This window comes from Telmatherina bonti (assembly GCF_933228915.1).
Source record: "Telmatherina bonti genome assembly, chromosome: 19".
In the NCBI taxonomy this organism is placed as follows: domain Eukaryota; kingdom Metazoa; phylum Chordata; class Actinopteri; order Atheriniformes; family Telmatherinidae; genus Telmatherina; species Telmatherina bonti.
Genome location: NC_136617.1, coordinates 953016 through 977371, shown reverse-complemented (window position 1 = coordinate 977371; position 24356 = coordinate 953016). Strand labels below are relative to the sequence as shown.

At 52.9% G+C, this 24356-nt stretch overlaps 1 protein-coding gene across 3 annotated transcripts in view; it reads right to left on the bottom strand.

Annotated features, from left to right (window-relative positions):
* ago4 (argonaute RISC component 4) overlaps positions 1-24356 on the bottom strand; it is a 64780-nt gene that overhangs the window by 19096 nt on the left and 21328 nt on the right. The gene's annotated exons all lie outside the window — the stretch shown is intronic.

The window sequence follows — 24356 nt, the reverse complement described above, 5'->3', positions numbered from 1 at the left end:
CATGATGGGGACGTGTCATGTTGTCAGGGACGTGTCATGATGGGGATGTGTCATGTTGTCAGGGACGTGTCATGATGGGGATGTGTCATGATGGGGATGTGTCATGATGGGGACGTGTCATGATGGGGACGTGTCATGATGGGGATGTGTCATGTTGTCAGGGATGTGTCATGATGGGGATGTGTCATGTTGTCAGGGATGTGTCATGATGGGGATGTGTCATGTTGTCAGGGACGTGTCATGATGGGGATGTGTCATGTTGTCAGGGACGTGTCATGATGGGGACGTGTCATGATGGGGATGTGTCATGATGGGGACGTGTCATGATGGGGACGTGTCATGATGGGGATGTGTCATGTTGTCAGGGATGTGTCATGATGGGGATGTGTCATGTTGTCAGGGACGTGTCATGATGGGGGATGTGTCATGTTGTCAGGGACGTGTCATGATGGGGATGTGTCATGTTGTCAGGGATGTGTCATGATGGGGACGTGTCATGATGGGGACGTGTCATGATGGGGACGTGTCATGATGGGGACGTGTCATGATGGGGACGTGTCATGATGGGGACGTGTCATGATGGGGACGTGTCATGATGGGGACGTGTCATGATGGGGACGTGTCATGATGGGGACGTGTCATGATGGGGATGTGTCATGATGGGGACGTGTCATGATGGGGATGTGTCATGATGGGGACGTGTCATGATGGGGATGTGTCATGATGGGGATGTGTCATGTTGTCAGGGACGTGTCATGATGGGGACGTGTCATGATGGGGACGTGTCATGATGGGGACGTGTCATGATGGGGATGTGTCATGATGGGGACGTGTCATGATGGGGATGTGTCATGATGGGGACGTGTCATGATGGGGATGTGTCATGATGGGGACGTGTCATGATGGGGACGTGTCATGATGGGGATGTGTCATGATGGGGACGTGTCATGATGGGGATGTGTCATGATGGGGACGTGTCATGATGGGGACGTGTCATGATGGGGATGTGTCATGATGGGGATGTGTCATGTTGTCAGGGACGTGTCATGATGGGGACGTGTCATGATGGGGACGTGTCATGATGGGGATGTGTCATGATGGGGATGTGTCATGATGGGGATGTGTCATGATGGGGATGTGTCATGATGGGGACGTGTCATGATGGGGATGTGTCATGTTGTCAGGGATGTGTCATGATGGGGACGTGTCATGATGGGGATGTGTCATGTTGTCAGGGACGTGTCATGATGGGGACGTGTCATGATGGGGACGTGTCATGATGGGGATGTGTCATGATGGGGATGTGTCATGATGGGGACGTGTCATGATGGGGACGTGTCATGATGGGGATGTGTCATGTTGTCAGGGATGTGTCATGATGGGGACGTGTAATGATGGGGACGTGTCATGATGGGGATGTGTCATGATGGGGACGTGTCATGTTGTCAGGGATGTGTCATGATGGGGACGTGTCATGATGGGGATGTGTCATGATGGGGACGTGTCATGATGGGGATGTGTCATGATGGGGACGTGTCATGTTGTCAGGGATGTGTCATGATGGGGACGTGTCATGATGGGGACGTGTCATGATGGGGACGTGTCATGATGGGGATGTGTCATGATGGGGACGTGTCATGTTGTCAGGGATGTGTCATGATGGGGATGTGTCATGATGGGGATGTGTCATGATGGGGACGTGTCATGATGGGGATGTGTCATGATGGGGATGTGTCATGATGGGGACGTGTCATGATGGGGACGTGTCATGATGGGGATGTGTCATGATGGGGACGTGTCATGATGGGGACGTGTCATGTTGTCAGGGATGTGTCATGATGGGGATGTGTCATGTTGTCAGGGATGTGTCATGATGGGGACGTGTCATGTTGTCAGGGACGTGTCATGATGGGGATGTGTCATGTTGTCAGGGACGTGTCATGATGGGGACGTGTCATGATGGGGATGTGTCATGATGGGGACGTGTCATGATGGGGACGTGTCATGATGGGGATGTGTCATGTTGTCAGGGATGTGTCATGATGGGGATGTGTCATGTTGTCAGGGATGTGTCATGATGGGGATGTGTCATGTTGTCAGGGACGTGTCATGATGGGGATGTGTCATGTTGTCAGGGACGTGTCATGATGGGGACGTGTCATGATGGGGATGTGTCATGATGGGGACGTGTCATGATGGGGACGTGTCATGATGGGGATGTGTCATGTTGTCAGGGATGTGTCATGATGGGGATGTGTCATGTTGTCAGGGACGTGTCATGATGGGGGATGTGTCATGTTGTCAGGGACGTGTCATGATGGGGATGTGTCATGTTGTCAGGGATGTGTCATGATGGGGACGTGTCATGATGGGGACGTGTCATGATGGGGACGTGTCATGATGGGGACGTGTCATGATGGGGACGTGTCATGATGGGGACGTGTCATGATGGGGACGTGTCATGATGGGGACGTGTCATGATGGGGATGTGTCATGATGGGGACGTGTCATGATGGGGATGTGTCATGATGGGGACGTGTCATGATGGGGATGTGTCATGATGGGGATGTGTCATGTTGTCAGGGACGTGTCATGATGGGGACGTGTCATGATGGGGACGTGTCATGATGGGGACGTGTCATGATGGGGATGTGTCATGATGGGGACGTGTCATGATGGGGATGTGTCATGATGGGGACGTGTCATGATGGGGATGTGTCATGATGGGGACGTGTCATGATGGGGACGTGTCATGATGGGGATGTGTCATGATGGGGACGTGTCATGATGGGGATGTGTCATGATGGGGACGTGTCATGATGGGGACGTGTCATGATGGGGATGTGTCATGATGGGGATGTGTCATGTTGTCAGGGACGTGTCATGATGGGGACGTGTCATGATGGGGACGTGTCATGATGGGGATGTGTCATGATGGGGATGTGTCATGATGGGGATGTGTCATGATGGGGATGTGTCATGATGGGGACGTGTCATGATGGGGATGTGTCATGTTGTCAGGGATGTGTCATGATGGGGACGTGTCATGATGGGGATGTGTCATGTTGTCAGGGACGTGTCATGATGGGGACGTGTCATGATGGGGACGTGTCATGATGGGGATGTGTCATGATGGGGATGTGTCATGATGGGGACGTGTCATGATGGGGACGTGTCATGATGGGGATGTGTCATGTTGTCAGGGATGTGTCATGATGGGGACGTGTCATGATGGGGATGTGTCATGATGGGGACGTGTCATGATGGGGACGTGTCATGATGGGGACGTGTCATGTTGTCAGGGACGTGTCATGATGGGGATGTGTCATGTTGTCAGGGACGTGTCATGATGGGGATGTGTCATGATGGGGATGTGTCATGATGGGGACGTGTCATGATGGGGACGTGTCATGTTGTCAGGGACGTGTCATGATGGGGATGTGTCATGTTGTCAGGGACGTGTCATGATGGGGACGTGTCATGATGGGGATGTGTCATGATGGGGACGTGTCATGATGGGGACGTGTCATGATGGGGATGTGTCATGATGGGGACGTGTCATGATGGGGATGTGTCATGATGGGGATGTGTCATGATTGGGATGTGTCATGATGGGGACGTGTCATGATGGGGACGTGTCATGATGGGGACGTGTCATGATGGGGACGTGTCATGATGGGGATGTGTCATGATGGGGACGTGTCATGATGGGGACGTGTCATGATGGGGATGTGTCATGATGGGGATGTGTCATGATGGGGATGTGTCATGATGGGGACGTGTCATGATGGGGATGTGTCATGATGGGGACGTGTCATGATGGGGACGTGTCATGATGGGGATGTGTCATGATGGGGACGTGTCATGATGGGGATGTGTCATGATGGGGACGTGTCATGATGGGGACGTGTCATGATGGGGATGTGTCATGATGGGGACGTGTCATGATGGGGATGTGTCATGATGGGGATGTGTCATGATGGGGATGTGTCATGATGGGGACGTGTCATGATGGGGATGTGTCATGATGGGGATGTGTCATGATGGGGACGTGTCATGATGGGGACGTGTCATGTTGTCAGGGACGTGTCATGATGGGGACGTGTCATGATGGGGACGTGTCATGATGGGGACGTGTCATGATGGGGATGTGTCATGATGGGGACGTGTCATGATGGGGACGTGTCATGATGGGGACGTGTCATGATGGGGACGTGTCATGATGGGGATGTGTCATGATGGGGATGTGTCATGATGGGGATGTGTCATGATGGGGACGTGTCATGATGGGGACGTGTCATGATGGGGATGTGTCATGATGGGGATGTGTCATGATGGGGACGTGTCATGATGGGGATGTGTCATGATGGGGATGTGTCATGATGGGGATGTGTCATGATGGGGACGTGTCATGATGGGGACGTGTCATGATGGGGACGTGTCATGATGGGGACGTGTCATGATGGGGATGTGTCATGATGGGGATGTGTCATGATGGGGACGTGTCATGATGGGGATGTGTCATGATGGGGATGTGTCATGATGGGGACGTGTCATGATGGGGATGTGTCATGATGGGGACGTGTCATGATGGGGACGTGTCATGATGGGGATGTGTCATGATGGGGACGTGTCATGATGGGGATGTGTCATGATGGGGACGTGTCATGATGGGGACGTGTCATGATGGGGATGTGTCATGATGGGGATGTGTCATGTTGTCAGGGACGTGTCATGATGGGGACGTGTCATGATGGGGACGTGTCATGATGGGGATGTGTCATGATGGGGATGTGTCATGATGGGGATGTGTCATGATGGGGATGTGTCATGATGGGGACGTGTCATGATGGGGATGTGTCATGTTGTCAGGGATGTGTCATGATGGGGACGTGTCATGATGGGGATGTGTCATGTTGTCAGGGACGTGTCATGATGGGGACGTGTCATGATGGGGACGTGTCATGATGGGGATGTGTCATGATGGGGATGTGTCATGATGGGGACGTGTCATGATGGGGACGTGTCATGATGGGGATGTGTCATGTTGTCAGGGATGTGTCATGATGGGGACGTGTCATGATGGGGACGTGTCATGATGGGGATGTGTCATGATGGGGACGTGTCATGTTGTCAGGGATGTGTCATGATGGGGACGTGTCATGATGGGGATGTGTCATGATGGGGACGTGTCATGATGGGGATGTGTCATGATGGGGACGTGTCATGTTGTCAGGGATGTGTCATGATGGGGACGTGTCATGATGGGGACGTGTCATGATGGGGACGTGTCATGATGGGGATGTGTCATGATGGGGACGTGTCATGTTGTCAGGGATGTGTCATGATGGGGATGTGTCATGATGGGGATGTGTCATGATGGGGACGTGTCATGATGGGGATGTGTCATGATGGGGATGTGTCATGATGGGGACGTGTCATGATGGGGACGTGTCATGATGGGGATGTGTCATGATGGGGACGTGTCATGATGGGGACGTGTCATGTTGTCAGGGATGTGTCATGATGGGGATGTGTCATGTTGTCAGGGATGTGTCATGATGGGGACGTGTCATGTTGTCAGGGACGTGTCATGATGGGGATGTGTCATGTTGTCAGGGACGTGTCATGATGGGGACGTGTCATGATGGGGATGTGTCATGATGGGGACGTGTCATGATGGGGACGTGTCATGATGGGGATGTGTCATGTTGTCAGGGATGTGTCATGATGGGGATGTGTCATGTTGTCAGGGATGTGTCATGATGGGGATGTGTCATGTTGTCAGGGACGTGTCATGATGGGGATGTGTCATGTTGTCAGGGACGTGTCATGATGGGGACGTGTCATGATGGGGATGTGTCATGATGGGGACGTGTCATGATGGGGACGTGTCATGATGGGGATGTGTCATGTTGTCAGGGATGTGTCATGATGGGGATGTGTCATGTTGTCAGGGACGTGTCATGATGGGGGATGTGTCATGTTGTCAGGGACGTGTCATGATGGGGATGTGTCATGTTGTCAGGGATGTGTCATGATGGGGACGTGTCATGATGGGGACGTGTCATGATGGGGACGTGTCATGATGGGGACGTGTCATGATGGGGACGTGTCATGATGGGGACGTGTCATGATGGGGACGTGTCATGATGGGGACGTGTCATGATGGGGACGTGTCATGATGGGGATGTGTCATGATGGGGACGTGTCATGATGGGGATGTGTCATGATGGGGACGTGTCATGATGGGGATGTGTCATGATGGGGATGTGTCATGTTGTCAGGGACGTGTCATGATGGGGACGTGTCATGATGGGGACGTGTCATGATGGGGACGTGTCATGATGGGGACGTGTCATGATGGGGATGTGTCATGATGGGGACGTGTCATGATGGGGACGTGTCATGATGGGGATGTGTCATGATGGGGACGTGTCATGATGGGGATGTGTCATGATGGGGACGTGTCATGATGGGGACGTGTCATGATGGGGATGTGTCATGATGGGGATGTGTCATGTTGTCAGGGACGTGTCATGATGGGGACGTGTCATGATGGGGACGTGTCATGATGGGGATGTGTCATGATGGGGATGTGTCATGATGGGGATGTGTCATGATGGGGATGTGTCATGATGGGGACGTGTCATGATGGGGATGTGTCATGTTGTCAGGGATGTGTCATGATGGGGACGTGTCATGATGGGGATGTGTCATGTTGTCAGGGACGTGTCATGATGGGGACGTGTCATGATGGGGACGTGTCATGATGGGGATGTGTCATGATGGGGATGTGTCATGATGGGGACGTGTCATGATGGGGACGTGTCATGATGGGGATGTGTCATGTTGTCAGGGATGTGTCATGATGGGGACGTGTCATGATGGGGATGTGTCATGATGGGGACGTGTCATGATGGGGACGTGTCATGATGGGGACGTGTCATGTTGTCAGGGACGTGTCATGATGGGGATGTGTCATGTTGTCAGGGACGTGTCATGATGGGGATGTGTCATGATGGGGATGTGTCATGATGGGGACGTGTCATGATGGGGACGTGTCATGTTGTCAGGGACGTGTCATGATGGGGATGTGTCATGTTGTCAGGGACGTGTCATGATGGGGACGTGTCATGATGGGGATGTGTCATGATGGGGACGTGTCATGATGGGGACGTGTCATGATGGGGATGTGTCATGATGGGGACGTGTCATGATGGGGATGTGTCATGATGGGGATGTGTCATGATTGGGATGTGTCATGATGGGGACGTGTCATGATGGGGACGTGTCATGATGGGGACGTGTCATGATGGGGACGTGTCATGATGGGGATGTGTCATGATGGGGACGTGTCATGATGGGGATGTGTCATGATGGGGACGTGTCATGATGGGGACGTGTCATGATGGGGATGTGTCATGATGGGGACGTGTCATGATGGGGATGTGTCATGATGGGGATGTGTCATGATGGGGATGTGTCATGATGGGGACGTGTCATGATGGGGATGTGTCATGATGGGGATGTGTCATGATGGGGACGTGTCATGATGGGGACGTGTCATGTTGTCAGGGACGTGTCATGATGGGGACGTGTCATGATGGGGACGTGTCATGATGGGGACGTGTCATGATGGGGATGTGTCATGATGGGGACGTGTCATGATGGGGACGTGTCATGATGGGGACGTGTCATGATGGGGATGTGTCATGATGGGGATGTGTCATGATGGGGACGTGTCATGATGGGGATGTGTCATGATGGGGACGTGTCATGATGGGGACGTGTCATGATGGGGACGTGTCATGATGGGGATGTGTCATGATGGGGACGTGTCATGATGGGGACGTGTCATGATGGGGATGTGTCATGATGGGGACGTGTCATGATGGGGACGTGTCATGATGGGGATGTGTCATGATGGGGATGTGTCATGATGGGGACGTGTCATGATGGGGACGTGTCATGATGGGGACGTGTCATGATGGGGACGTGTCATGATGGGGACGTGTCATGATGGGGATGTGTCATGATGGGGACGTGTTATGTTGTCAGGGATGTGTCATGATGGGGATGTGTCATGTTGTCAGGGACGTGTCATGATGGGGATGTGTCATGTTGTCAGGGACGTGTCATGATGGGGATGTGTCATGATGGGGATGTGTCATGATGGGGATGTGTCATGATGGGGATGTGTCATGATGGGGATGTGTCATGTTGTCAGGGATGTGTCATGATGGGGATGTGTCATGTTGTCAGGGACGTGTCATGATGGGGATGTGTCATGTTGTCAGGGACGTGTCATGATGGGGATGTGTCATGATGGGGATGTGTCATGATGGGGATGTGTCATGATGGGGATGTGTCATGATGGGGATGTGTCATGATGGGGACGTGTCATGATGGGGACGTGTCATGATGGGGATGTGTCATGATGGGGACGTGTCATGATGGGGACGTGTCATGATGGGGATGTGTCATGATGGGGATGTGTCATGATGGGGATGTGTCATGTTGTCAGGGACGTGTCATGATGGGGATGTGTCATGTTGTCAGGGACGTGTCATGATGGGGACGTGTCATGATGGGGATGTGTCATGATGGGGACGTGTCATGTTGTCAGGGACGTGTCATGATGGGGACGTGTCATGATGGGGACGTGTCATGATGGGGATGTGTCATGATGGGGACGTGTCATGATGGGGATGTGTCATGTTGTCAGGGACGTGTCATGATGGGGACGTGTCATGATGGGGACGTGTCATGTTGTCAGGGACGTGTCATGATGGGGACGTGTCATGATGGGGATGTGTCATGTTGTCAGGGACGTGTCATGATGGGGACGTGTCATGATGGGGATGTGTCATGTTGTCAGGGACGTGTCATGATGGGGACGTGTCATGATGGGGATGTGTCATGATGGGGACGTGTCATGATGGGGACGTGTCATGATGGGGACGTGTCATGATGGGGATGTGTCATGTTGTCAGGGATGTGTCATGATGGGGACGTGTCATGATGGGGACGTGTCATGTTGTCAGGGATGTGTCATGATGGGGACGTGTCATGATGGGGATGTGTCATGATGGGGACGTGTCATGATGGGGACGTGTCATGATGGGGACGTGTCATGATGGGGACGTGTCATGATGGGGATGTGTCATGTTGTCAGGGACGTGTCATGATGGGGATGTGTCATGATGGGGACGTGTCATGATGGGGACGTGTCATGATGGGGACGTGTCATGTTGTCAGGGACGTGTCATGATGGGGATGTGTCATGATGGGGACGTGTCATGTTGTCAGGGACGTGTCATGATGGGGATGTGTCATGATGGGGATGTGTCATGATGGGGACGTGTCATGATGGGGATGTGTCATGTTGTCAGGGATGTGTCATGATGGGGACGTGTCATGATGGGGATGTGTCATGATGGGGATGTGTCATGATGGGGATGTGTCATGATGGGGACGTGTCATGATGGGGACGTGTCATGTTGTCAGGGACGTGTCATGATGGGGACGTGTCATGTTGTCAGGGACGTGTCATGATGGGGACGTGTCATGATGGGGACGTGTCATGATGGGGATGTGTCATGTTGTCAGGGACGTGTCATGATGGGGATGTGTCATGATGGGGATGTGTCATGATGGGGATGTGTCATGATGGGGACGTGTCATGTTGTCAGGGACGTGTCATGATGGGGACGTGTCATGTTGTCAGGGACGTGTCATGATGGGGACGTGTCATGATGGGGACGTGTCATGATGGGGATGTGTCATGTTGTCAGGGACGTGTCATGATGGGGACGTGTCATGATGGGGACGTGTCATGATGGGGACGTGTCATGTTGTCAGGGACGTGTCATGATGGGGACGTGTCATGATGGGGACGTGTCATGATGGGGATGTGTCATGTTGTCAGGGACGTGTCATGATGGGGACGTGTCATGATGGGGACGTGTCATGATGGGGACGTGTCATGTTGTCAGGGACGTGTCATGATGGGGACGTGTCATGATGGGGACGTGTCATGATGGGGATGTGTCATGTTGTCAGGGACGTGTCATGATGGGGACGTGTCATGATGGGGACGTGTCATGTTGTCAGGGACGTGTCATGATGGGGACGTGTCATGATGGGGATGTGTCATGTTGTCAGGGACGTGTCATGATGGGGATGTGTCATGTTGTCAGGGACGTGTCATGATGGGGACGTGTCATGATGGGGACGTGTCATGTTGTCAGGGACGTGTCATGATGGGGATGTGTCATGTTGTCAGGGACGTGTCATGATGGGGATGTGTCATGTTGTCAGGGACGTGTCATGATGGGGATGTGTCATGTTGTCAGGGACGTGTCATGATGGGGATGTGTCATGTTGTCAGGGACGTGTCATGATGGGGATGTGTCATGATGGGGATGTGTCATGTTGTCAGGGACGTGTCATGATGGGGACGTGTCATGATGGGGACGTGTCATGATGGGGACGTGTCATGATGGGGATGTGTCATGATGGGGACGTGTCATGTTGTCAGGGACGTGTCATGATGGGGACGTGTCATGATGGGGATGTGTCATGTTGTCAGGGACGTGTCATGATGGGGACGTGTCATGATGGGGATGTGTCATGATGGGGATGTGTCATGTTGTCAGGGACGTGTCATGATGGGGACGTGTCATGATGGGGATGTGTCATGTTGTCAGGGACGTGTCATGATGGGGATGTGTCATGTTGTCAGGGACGTGTCATGATGGGGACGTGTCATGATGGGGATGTGTCATGTTGTCAGGGACGTGTCATGATGGGGATGTGTCATGTTGTCAGGGACGTGTCATGATGGGGACGTGTCATGATGGGGATGTGTCATGTTGTCAGGGACGTGTCATGATGGGGATGTGTCATGTTGTCAGGGACGTGTCATGATGGGGACGTGTCATGATGGGGACGTGTCATGATGGGGATGTGTCATGTTGTCAGGGATGTGTCATGATGGGGATGTGTCATGATGGGGACGTGTCATGTTGTCAGGGATGTGTCATGATGGGGACGTGTCATGATGGGGACGTGTCATGTTGTCAGGGACGTGTCATGATGGGGACGTGTCATGATGGGGACGTGTCATGATGGGGACGTGTCATGATGGGGATGTGTCATGTTGTCAGGGACGTGTCATGATGGGGATGTGTCATGTTGTCAGGGACGTGTCATGATGGGGACGTGTCATGATGGGGATGTGTCATGTTGTCAGGGACGTGTCATGATGGGGACGTGTCATGATGGGGACGTGTCATGATGGGGATGTGTCATGTTGTCAGGGAGGTGTCATGATGGGGATGTGTCATGATGGGGATGTGTCATGATGGGGACGTGTCATGATGGGGATGTGTCATGTTGTCAGGGACGTGTCATGATGGGGATGTGTCATGATGGGGACGTGTCATGATGGGGACGTGTCATGATGGGGATGTGTCATGTTGTCAGGGACGTGTCATGATGGGGATGTGTCATGATGGGGATGTGTCATGTTGTCAGGGAGGTGTCATGATGGGGACGTGTCATGATGGGGACGTGTCATGTTGTCAGGGACGTGTCATGATGGGGACGTGTCATGATGGGGACGTGTCATGTTGTCAGGGATGTGTCATGTTGTCAGGGATGTGTCATGATGGGGACGTGTCATGATGGGGATGTGTCATGATGGGGACGTGTCATGATGGGGACGTGTCATGTTGTCAGGGACGTGTCATGATGGGGATGTGTCATGTTGTCAGGGACGTGTCATGATGGGGATGTGTCATGATGGGGACGTGTCATGATGGGGACGTGTCATGATGGGGACGTGTCATGATGGGGATGTGTCATGTTGTCAGGGACGTGTCATGATGGGGACGTGTCATGATGGGGATGTGTCATGATGGGGACGTGTCATGATGGGGACGTGTCATGATGGGGATGTGTCATGTTGTCAGGGACGTGTCATGATGGGGATGTGTCATGTTGTCAGGGACGTGTCATGATGGGGACGTGTCATGATGGGGACGTGTCATGTTGTCAGGGACGTGTCATGATGGGGACGTGTCATGATGGGGACGTGTCATGATGGGGACGTGTCATGATGGGGACGTGTCATGATGGGGATGTGTCATGTTGTCAGGGACGTGTCATGATGGGGACGTGTCATGATGGGGACGTGTCATGTTGTCAGGGACGTGTCATGATGGGGACGTGTCATGATGGGGACGTGTCATGATGGGGATGTGTCATGATGGGGACGTGTCATGTTGTCAGGGACGTGTCATGATGGGGATGTGTCATGTTGTCAGGGACGTGTCATGATGGGGACGTGTCATGATGGGGATGTGTCATGATGGGGATGTGTCATGTTGTCAGGGACGTGTCATGATGGGGATGTGTCATGATGGGGATGTGTCATGATGGGGACGTGTCATGATGGGGACGTGTCATGTTGTCAGGGACGTGTCATGATGGGGATGTGTCATGATGGGGATGTGTCATGTTGTCAGGGACGTGTCATGATGGGGATGTGTCATGTTGTCAGGGACGTGTCATGATGGGGATGTGTCATGTTGTCAGGGACGTGTCATGATGGGGATGTGTCATGATGGGGATGTGTCATGTTGTCAGGGACGTGTCATGATGGGGATGTGTCATGTTGTCAGGGACGTGTCATGATGGGGATGTGTCATGTTGTCAGGGACGTGTCATGATGGGGATGTGTCATGATGGGGATGTGTCATGTTGTCAGGGACGTGTCATGATGGGGATGTGTCATGTTGTCAGGGACGTGTCATGATGGGGATGTGTCATGATGGGGATGTGTCATGATGGGGATGTGTCATGATGGGGATGTGTCATGTTGTCAGGGACGTGTCATGATGGGGATGTGTCATGTTGTCAGGGACGTGTCATGATGGGGACGTGTCATGATGGGGACGTGTCATGATGGGGACGTGTCATGATGGGGACGTGTCATGTTGTCAGGGACGTGTCATGATGGGGACGTGTCATGATGGGGACGTGTCATGATGGGGACGTGTCATGATGGGGATGTGTCATGTTGTCAGGGACGTGTCATGATGGGGACGTGTCATGATGGGGACGTGTCATGATGGGGATGTGTCATGTTGTCAGGGACGTGTCATGATGGGGACGTGTCATGATGGGGACGTGTCATGATGGGGACGTGTCATGATGGGGACGTGTCATGTTGTCAGGGATGTGTCATGATGGGGATGTGTCATGATGGGGATGTGTCATGTTGTCAGGGACGTGTCATGATGGGGACGTGTCATGTTGTCAGGGATGTGTCATGATGGGGACGTGTCATGATGGGGATGTGTCATGTTGTCAGGGATGTGTCATGATGGGGACGTGTCATGATGGGGATGTGTCATGATGGGGATGTGTCATGATGGGGACGTGTCATGATGGGGACGTGTCATGATGGGGATGTGTCATGTTGTCAGGGACGTGTCATGATGGGGATGTGTCATGTTGTCAAGGACGTGTCATGATGGGGACGTGTCATGATGGGGACGTGTCATGATGGGGACGTGTCATGTTGTCAGGGATGTGTCATGATGGGGATGTGTCATGATGGGGATGTGTCATGTTGTCAGGGACGTGTCATGATGGGGACGTGTCATGATGGGGATGTGTCATGATGGGGACGTGTCATGATGGGGACGTGTCATGATGGGGACGTGTCATGTTGTCAGGGACGTGTCATGATGGGGATGTGTCATGTTGTCAAGGACGTGTCATGATGGGGACGTGTCATGTTGTCAGGGATGTGTCATGATGGGGACGTGTCATGATGGGGATGTGTCATGTTGTCAGGGACGTGTCATGATGGGGACGTGTCATGTTGTCAGGGACGTGTCATGTTGTCAGGGACGTGTCATGTTGTCAGGGACGTGTCATGATGGGGACGTGTCATGTTGTCAGGGACGTGTCATGTTGTCAGGGACGTGTCATGTTGTCAGGGACGTGTCATGATGGGGACGTGTCATGTTGTCAGGGACGTGTCATGTTGTCAGGGACGTGTCATGTTGTCAGGGATGTGTCATGATGGGGACGTGTCATGATGGGGATGTGTCATGTTGTCAGGGATGTGTCATGATGGGGATGTGTCATGATGGGGATGTGTCATGATGGGGACGTGTCATGATGGGGACGTGTCATGATGGGGACGTGTCATGTTGTCAGGGACGTGTCATGATGGGGATGTGTCATGTTGTCAAGGACGTGTCATGATGGGGATGTGTCATGTTGTCAGGGACGTGTCATGATGGGGATGTGTCATGTTGTCAGGGACGTGTCATGATGGGGACGTGTCATGATGGGGACGTGTCATGATGGGGATGTGTCATGTTGTCAGGGACGTGTCATGATGGGGATGTGTCATGTTGTCAGGGACGTGTCATGATGGGGATGTGTCATGTTGTCAGGGACGTGTCATGATGGGGACGTGTCATGTTGTCAGGGACGTGTCATGATGGGGACGTGTCATGTTGTCAGGGACGTGTCATGATGGGGATGTGTCATGTTGTCAGGGACGTGTCATGATGGGGACGTGTCATGATGGGGACGTGTCATGTTGTCAGGGACGTGTCATGATGGGGACGTGTCATGATGGGGACGTGTCATGATGGGGATGTGTCATGTTGTCAGGGACGTGTCATGATGGGGACGTGTCATGTTGTCAGGGACGTGTCATGATGGGGATGTGTCATGTTGTCAGGGACGTGTCATGATGGGGATGTGTCATGTTGTCAGGGACGTGTCATGATGGGGACGTGTCATGATGGGGACGTGTCATGTTGTCAGGGACGTGTCATGATGGGGACGTGTCATGATGGGGATGTGTCATGTTGTCAGGGACGTGTCATGATGGGGACGTGTCATGATGGGGACGTGTCATGTTGTCAGGGACGTGTCATGATGGGGACGTGTCATGATGGGGACGTGTCATGATGGGGATGTGTCATGTTGTCAGGGACGTGTCATGATGGGGATGTGTCATGTTGTCAGGGACGTGTCATGATGGGGACGTGTCATGATGGGGACGTGTCATGATGGGGATGTGTCATGATGGGGACGTGTCATGTTGTCAGGGACGTGTCATGATGGGGATGTGTCATGTTGTCAGGGACGTGTCATGATGGGGATGTGTCATGTTGTCAGGGACGTGTCATGATGGGGATGTGTCATGTTGTCAGGGACGTGTCATGATGGGGACGTGTCATGATGGGGACGTGTCATGATGGGGACGTGTCATGTTGTCAGGGACGTGTCATGATGGGGACGTGTCATGATGGGGACGTGTCATGTTGTCAGGGACGTGTCATGATGGGGACGTGTCATGATGGGGATGTGTCATGTTGTCAGGGATGTGTCATGTTGTCAGGGAGGTGTCATGATGGGGACGTGTCATGATGGGGATGTGTCATGATGGGGACGTGTCATGATGGGGACGTGTCATGATGGGGACGTGTCATGTTGTCAGGGACGTGTCATGATGGGGATGTGTCATGATGGGGATGTGTCATGTTGTCAGGGATGTGTCATGATGGGGATGTGTCATGTTGTCAGGGACGTGTCATGATGGGGACGTGTCATGTTGTCAGGGACGTGTCATGATGGGGATGTGTCATGATGGGGATGTGTCATGTTGTCAGGGATGTGTCATGATGGGGATGTGTCATGTTGTCAGGGATGTGTCATGATGGGGATGTGTCATGTTGTCAGGGACGTGTCATGATGGGGACGTGTCATGATGGGGACGTGTCATGATGGGGATGTGTCATGATGGGGACGTGTCATGATGGGGATGTGTCATGTTGTCAGGGACGTGTCATGATGGGGATGTGTCATGTTGTCAGGGACGTGTCATGATGGGGACGTGTCATGATGGGGACGTGTCATGATGGGGACGTGTCATGATGGGGATGTGTCATGTTGTCAGGGACGTGTCATGATGGGGATGTGTCATGTTGTCAGGGACGTGTCATGATGGGGACGTGTCATGTTGTCAGGGACGTGTCATGATGGGGATGTGTCATGATGTCAGGGACGTGTCATGATGGGGACGTGTCATGATGGGGATGTGTCATGTTGTCAGGGACGTGTCATGTTGTCAGGGAGGTGTCATGATGGGGATGTGTCATGATGGGGACGTGTCATGTTGTCAGGGAGGTGTCATGATGGGGATGTGTCATGATGGGGACGTGTCATGTTGTCAGGGAGGTGTCATGATGGGGATGTGTCATGATGGGGACGTGTCATGATGGGGATGTGTCATGTTGTCAGGGAGGTGTCATGATGGGGATGTGTCATGATGGGGACGTGTCATGTTGTCAGGGAGGTGTCATGATGGGGATGTGTCATGTTGTCAGGGAGGTGTCATGATGGGGATGTGTCATGATGGGGACGTGTCATGTTGTCAGGGAGGTGTCATGATGGGGATGTGTCATGATGGGGACGTGTCATGATGGGGATGTGTCATGATGGGGATGTGTCATGTTGTCAGGGATGTGTCATGATGGGGACGTGTCATGATGGGGACGTGTCATGATGGGGACGTGTCATGTTGTCAGGGACGTGTCATGATGGGGACGTGTCATGATGGGGACGTGTCATGATGGGGACGTGTCATGTTGTCAGGGACGTGTCATGATGGGGATGTGTCATGTTGTCAGGGATGTGTCATGATGGGGATGTGTCATGTTGTCAGGGACGTGTCATGATGGGGATGTGTCATGATGGGGACGTGTCATGATGGGGACGTGTCATGATGGGGACGTGTCATGTTGTCAGGGACGTGTCATGATGGGGACGTGTCATGATGGGGACGTGTCATGTTGTCAGGGACGTGTCATGATGGGGATGTGTCATGATGGGGACGTGTCATGTTGTCAGGGACGTGTCATGATGGGGATGTGTCATGATGGGGACGTGTCATGTTGTCAGGGACGTGTCATGATGGGGACGTGTCATGATGGGGACGTGTCATGATGGGGACGTGTCATGATGGGGATTTGTCATGTTGTCAGGGACGTGTCATGATGGGGATGTGTCATGATGGGGACGTGTCATGTTGTCAGGGACGTGTCATGATGGGGACGTGTCATGATGGGGACGTGTCATGTTGTCAGGGACGTGTCATGATGGGGATGTGTCATGATGGGGATGTGTCATGTTGTCAGGGATGTGTCATGATGGGGATGTGTCATGATGGGGACGTGTCATGATGGGGACGTGTCATGTTGTCAGGGAGGTGTCATGATGGGGACGTGTCATGATGGGGATGTGTCATGTTGTCAGGGATGTGTCATGATGGGGATGTGTCATGTTGTCAGGGATGTGTCATGATGGGGATGTGTCATGTTGTCAGGGATGTGTCATGATGGGGACGTGTCATGATGGGGATGTGTCATGTTGTCAGGGACGTGTCATGATGGGGACGTGTCATGATGGGGACGTGTCATGATGGGGATGTGTCATGTTGTCAGGGACGTGTCATGATGGGGACGTGTCATGATGGGGACGTGTCATGATGGGGACGTGTCATGTTGTCAGGGACGTGTCATGATGGGGATGTGTCATGATGGGGATGTGTCATGTTGTCAGGGAGGTGTCATGATGGGGACGTGTCATGATGGGGATGTGTCATGTTGTCAGGGACGTGTCATGATGGGGACGTGTCATGATGGGGATGTGTCATGATGGGGATGTGTCATGATGGGGACGTGTCATGATGGGGACGTGTCATGATGGGGACGTGTCATGATGGGGACGTGTCATGTTGTCAGGGATGTGTCATGATGGGGATGTGTCATGTTGTCAGGGATGTGTCATGATGGGGATGTGTCATGTTGTCAGGGACGTGTCATGATGGGGACGTGTCATGATGGGGACGTGTCATGATGGGGATGTGTCATGTTGTCAGGGACGTGTCATGATGGGGACGTGTCATGATGGGGACGTGTCATGATGGGGACGTGTCATGTTGTCAGGGACGTGTCATGATGGGGATGTGTCATGTTGTCGGGGACGTGTCATGATGGGGACGTGTCATGATGGGGACGTGTCATGATGGGGACGTGTCATGATGGGGACGTGTCATGTTGTCAGGGACGTGTCATGATGGGGATGTGTCATGTTGTCAGGGATGTGTCATGATGGGGACGTGTCATGATGGGGACGTGTCATGATGGGGACGTGTCATGATGGGGACGTGTCATGATGGGGATGTGTCATGATGGGGATGTGTCATGTTGTCAGGGACGTGTCATGATGGGGATGTGTCATGTTGTCAGGGACGTGTCATGATGGGGACGTGTCATGATGGGGACGTGTCATGATGGGGATGTGTCATGTTGTCAGGGACGTGTCATGATGGGGATGTGTCATGTTGTCAGGGACGTGTCATGATGGGGATGTGTCATGTTGTCAGGGATGTGTCATGATGGGGACGTGTCATGATGGGGACGTGTCATGATGGGGACGTGTCATGATGGGGACGTGTCATGTTGTCAGGGAGGTGTCATGATGGGGACGTGTCATGTTGTCAGGGATGTGTCATGATGGGGATGTGTCATGATGGGGACGTGTCATGTTGTCAGGGACGTGTCATGATGGGGATGTGTCATGATGGGGACGTGTCATGATGGGGACGTGTCATGATGGGGATGTGTCATGATGGGGACGTGTCATGATGGGGACGTGTCATGTTGTCAGGGATGTGTCATGTTGTCAGGGAGGTGTCATGTTGTCAGGGAGGTGTCATGATGGGGACGTGTCATGATGGGGACGTGTCATGATGGGGACGTGTCATGATGGGGATGTGTCATGTTGTCAGGGAGGTGTCATGATGGGGATGTGTCATGATGGGGACGTGTCATGTTGTCAGGGACGTGTCATGATGGGGATGTGTCATGATGGGGATGTGTCATGTTGTCAGGGATGTGTCATGATGGGGATGTGTCATGATGGGGACGTGTCATGTTGTCAGGGACGTGTCATGTTGTCAGGGACGTGTCATGATGGGGATGTGTCATGATGGGGACGTGTCATGATGGGGATGTGTCATGATGGGGACGTGTCATGATGGGGACGTGTCATGATGGGGACGTGTCATGATGGGGACGTGTCATGATGGGGATGTGTCATGATGGGGACGTGTCATGATGGGGATGTGTCATGATGGGGACGTGTCATGATGGGGATGTGTCATGATGGGGACGTGTCATGATGGGGATGTGTCATGATGGGGATGTGTCATGATGGGGACGTGTCATGATGGGGACGTGTCATGATGGGGACGTGTCATGATGGGGACGTGTCATGATGGGGACGTGTCATGATGGGGACGTGTCATGATGGGGACGTGTCATGATGGGGACGTGTCATGATGGGGATGTGTCATGTTGTCAGGGACGTGTCATGATGGGGATGTGTCATGATGGGGACGTGTCATGATGGGGATGTGTCATGATGGGGACGTGTCATGATGGGGACGTGTCATGATGGGGACGTGTCATGATGGGGATGTGTCATGTTGTCAGGGACGTGTCATGATGGGGACGTGTCATGATGGGGATGTGTCATGATGGGGACGTGTCATGATGGGGATGTGTCATGATGGGGACGTGTCATGATGGGGACGTGTCATGATGGGGATGTGTCATGATGGGGACGTGTCATGATGGGGACGTGTCATGATGGGGACGTGTCATGATGGGGATGTGTCATGTTGTCAGGGACGTGTCATGATGGGGACGTGTCATGATGGGGATGTGTCATGTTGTCAGGGACGTGTCATGATGGGGACGTGTCATGATGGGGACGTGTCATGATGGGGACGTGTCATGATGGGGATGTGTCATGTTGTCAGGGACGTGTCATGATGGGGACGTGTCATGTTGTCAGGGACGTGTCATGATGGGGACGTGTCATGATGGGGATGTGTCATGTTGTCAGGGACGTGTCATGATGGGGACGTGTCATGATGGGGATGTGTCATGTTGTCAGGGACGTGTCATGATGGGGACGTGTCATGTTGTCAGGGACGTGTCATGATGGGGATGTGTCATGATGTCAGGGACGTGTCATGATGGGGACGTGTCATGATGGGGATGTGTCATGTTGTCAGGGACGTGTCATGATGGGGACGTGTCATGATGGGGATGTGTCATGATGGGGACGTGTCATGATGGGGACGTGTCATGATGGGGACGTGTCATGTTGTCAGGGACGTGTCATGATGGGGACGTGTCATGATGGGGACGTGTCATGTTGTCAGGGACGTGTCATGATGGGGATGTGTCATGATGGGGACGTGTCATGTTGTCAGGGACGTGTCATGATGGGGACGTGTCATGTTGTCAGGGAGGTGTCATGATGGGGACGTGTCATGATGGGGATGTGTCATGTTGTCAGGGACGTGTCATGATGGGGACGTGTCATGTTGTCAGGGATGTGTCATGATGGGGACGTGTCATGATGGGGACGTGTCATGATGGGGATGTGTCATGTTGTCAGGGACGTGTCATGATGGGGACGTGTCATGTTGTCAGGGACGTGTCATGATGGGGACGTGTCATGATGGGGATGTGTCATGATGGGGACGTGTCATGATGGGGACGTGTCATGTTGTCAGGGACGTGTCATGATGGGGACGTGTCATGATGGGGACGTGTCATGATGGGGACGTGTCATGTTGTCAGGGACGTGTCATGATGGGGACGTGTCATGATGGGGACGTGTCATGATGGGGATGTGTCATGTTGTCAGGGACGTGTCATGATGGGGACGTGTCATGTTGTCAGGGACGTGTCATGATGGGGACGTGTCATGATGGGGACGTGTCATGATGGGGATGTGTCATGATGGGGATGTGTCATGTTGTCAGGGACGTGTCATGATGGGGATGTGTCATGTTGTCAGGGACGTGTCATGATGGGGACGTGTCATGTTGTCAGGGACGTGTCATGATGGGGACGTGTCATGATGGGGACGTGTCATGATGGGGATGTGTCATGTTGTCAGGGATGTGTCATGATGGGGACGTGTCATGTTGTCAGGGACGTGTCATGATGGGGACGTGTCATGATGGGGATGTGTCATGTTGTCAGGGATGTGTCATGATGGGGATGTGTCATGTTGTCAGGGACGTGTCATGATGGGGATGTGTCATGATGGGGACGTGTCATGATGGGGACGTGTCATGTTGTCAGGGACGTGTCATGATGGGGACGTGTCATGATGGGGACGTGTCATGTTGTCAGGGACGTGTCATGATGGGGACGTGTCATGATGGGGACGTGTCATGATGGGGACGTGTCATGATGGGGACGTGTCATGATGGGGACGTGTCATGATGGGGATGTGTCATGTTGTCAGGGATGTGTCATGATGGGGACGTGTCATGTTGTCAGGGACGTGTCATGATGGGGACGTGTCATGATGGGGATGTGTCATGTTGTCAGGGATGTGTCATGATGGGGACGTGTCATGTTGTCAGGGACGTGTCATGATGGGGATGTGTCATGATGGGGACGTGTCATGATGGGGACGTGTCATGTTGTCAGGGACGTGTCATGATGGGGATGTGTCATGATGGGGATGTGTCATGTTGTCAGGGACGTGTCATGATGGGGACGTGTCATGATGGGGACGTGTCATGTTGTCAGGGACGTGTCATGATGGGGATGTGTCATGTTGTCAGGGATGTGTCATGATGGGGACGTGTCATGATGGGGACGTGTCATGTTGTCAGGGACGTGTCATGATGGGGATGTGTCATGATGGGGACGTGTCATGTTGTCAGGGACGTGTCATGATGGGGATGTGTCATGATGGGGATGTGTCATGTTGTCAGGGATGTGTCATGATGGGGATGTGTCATGTTGTCAGGGACGTGTCATGATGGGGACGTGTCATGTTGTCAGGGACGTGTCATGATGGGGACGTGTCATGTTGTCAGGGACGTGTCATGATGGGGATGTGTCATGATGGGGACGTGTCATGTTGTCAGGGACGTGTCATGATGGGGATGTGTCATGATGGGGATGTGTCATGTTGTCAGGGATGTGTCATGATGGGGATGTGTCATGTTGTCAGGGACGTGTCATGATGGGGACGTGTCATGATGGGGATGTGTCATGTTGTCAGGGACGTGTCATGATGGGGATGTGTCATGATGGGGATGTGTCATGTTGTCAGGGACGTGTCATGATGGGGATGTGTCATGTTGTCAGGGACGTGTCATGATGGGGACGTGTCATGTTGTCAGGGACGTGTCATGATGGGGATGTGTCATGTTGTCGGGGACGTGTCATGATGGGGACGTGTCATGATGGGGACGTGTCATGATGGGGACGTGTCATGATGGGGACGTGTCATGTTGTCAGGGACGTGTCATGATGGGGATGTGTCATGTTGTCAGGGACGTGTCATGATGGGGATGTGTCATGTTGTCAGGGACGTGTCATGATGGGGACGTGTCATGATGGGGACGTGTCATGATGGGGATGTGTCATGTTGTCAGGGACGTGTCATGATGGGGATGTGTCATGTTGTCAGGGATGTGTCATGATGGGGACGTGTCATGATGGGGACGTGTCATGATGGGGACGTGTCATGTTGTCAGGGAGGTGTCATGATGGGGATGTGTCATGATGGGGACGTGTCATGTTGTCAGGGAGGTGTCATGATGGGGATGTGTCATGATGGGGACGTGTCATGTTGTCAGGGACGTGTCATGATGGGGATGTGTCATGATGGGGATGTGTCATGATGGGGACGTGTCATGTTGTCAGGGACGTGTCATGATGGGGATGTGTCATGATGGGGATGTGTCATGTTGTCAGGGACGTGTCATGATGGGGACGTGTCATGATGGGGACGTGTCATGATGGGGACGTGTCATGATGGGGACGTGTCATGATGGGGACGTGTCATGTTGTCAGGGATGTGTCATGTTGTCAGGGACGTGTCATGATGGGGAGGTGTCATGATGGGGACGTGTCATGTTGTCAGGGACGTGTCATGATGGGGACGTGTCATGATGGGGACGTGTCATGATGGGGATGTGTCATGATGGGGATGTGTCATGATGGGGACGTGTCATGATGGGGACGTGTCATGATGGGGACGTGTCATGTTGTCAGGGATGTGTCATGTTGTCAGGGACGTGTCATGATGGGGACGTGTCATGATGGGGACGTGTCATGATGGGGATGTGTCATGATGGGGATGTGTCATGATGGGGATGTGTCATGATGGGGAGGTGTCATGTTGTCAGGGAGGTGTCATGATGGGGACGTGTCATGATGGGGACGTGTCATGATGGGGACGTGTCATGATGGGGATGTGTCATGATGGGGACGTGTCATGTTGTCAGGGAGGTGTCATGATGGGGATGTGTCATGATGGGGACGTGTCATGTTGTCAGGGAGGTGTCATGATGGGGATGTGTCATGATGGGGATGTGTCATGATGGGGACGTGTCATGTTGTCAGGGACGTGTCATGATGGGGATGTGTCATGTTGTCAGGGAGGTGTCATGATGGGGATGTGTCATGATGGGGATGTGTCATGATGGGGACGTGTCATGATGGGGACGTGTCATGATGGGGACGTGTCATGATGGGGACGTGTCATGTTGTCAGGGACGTGTCATGATGGGGATGTGTCATGTTGTCAGGGAGGTGTCATGATGGGGATGTGTCATGATGGGGATGTGTCATGATGGGGACGTGTCATGATGGGGACGTGTCATGATGGGGACGTGTCATGATGGGGACGTGTCATGTTGTCAGGGAGGTGTCATGATGGGGATGTGTCATGATGGGGATGTGTCATGATGGGGATGTGTCATGATGGGGATGTGTCATGATGGGGACGTGTCATGATGGGGATGTGTCATGATGGGGACGTGTCATGATGGGGATGTGTCATGATGGGGATGTGTCATGATGGGGACGTGTCATGATGGGGATGTGTCATGATGGGGATGTGTCATGATGGGGACGTGTCATGATGGGGATGTGTCATGTTGTCAGGGATGTGTCATGATGGGGATGTGTCATGATGGGGATGTGTCATGATGGGGACGTGTCATGATGGGGATGTGTCATGATGGGGATGTGTCATGTTGTCAGGGATGTGTCATGATGGGGATGTGTCATGATGGGGATGTGTCATGATGGGGACGTGTCATGATGGGGACGTGTCATGATGGGGACGTGTCATGATGGGGACGTGTCATGTTGTCAGGGATGTGTCATGATGGGGATGTGTCATGATGGGGATGTGTCATG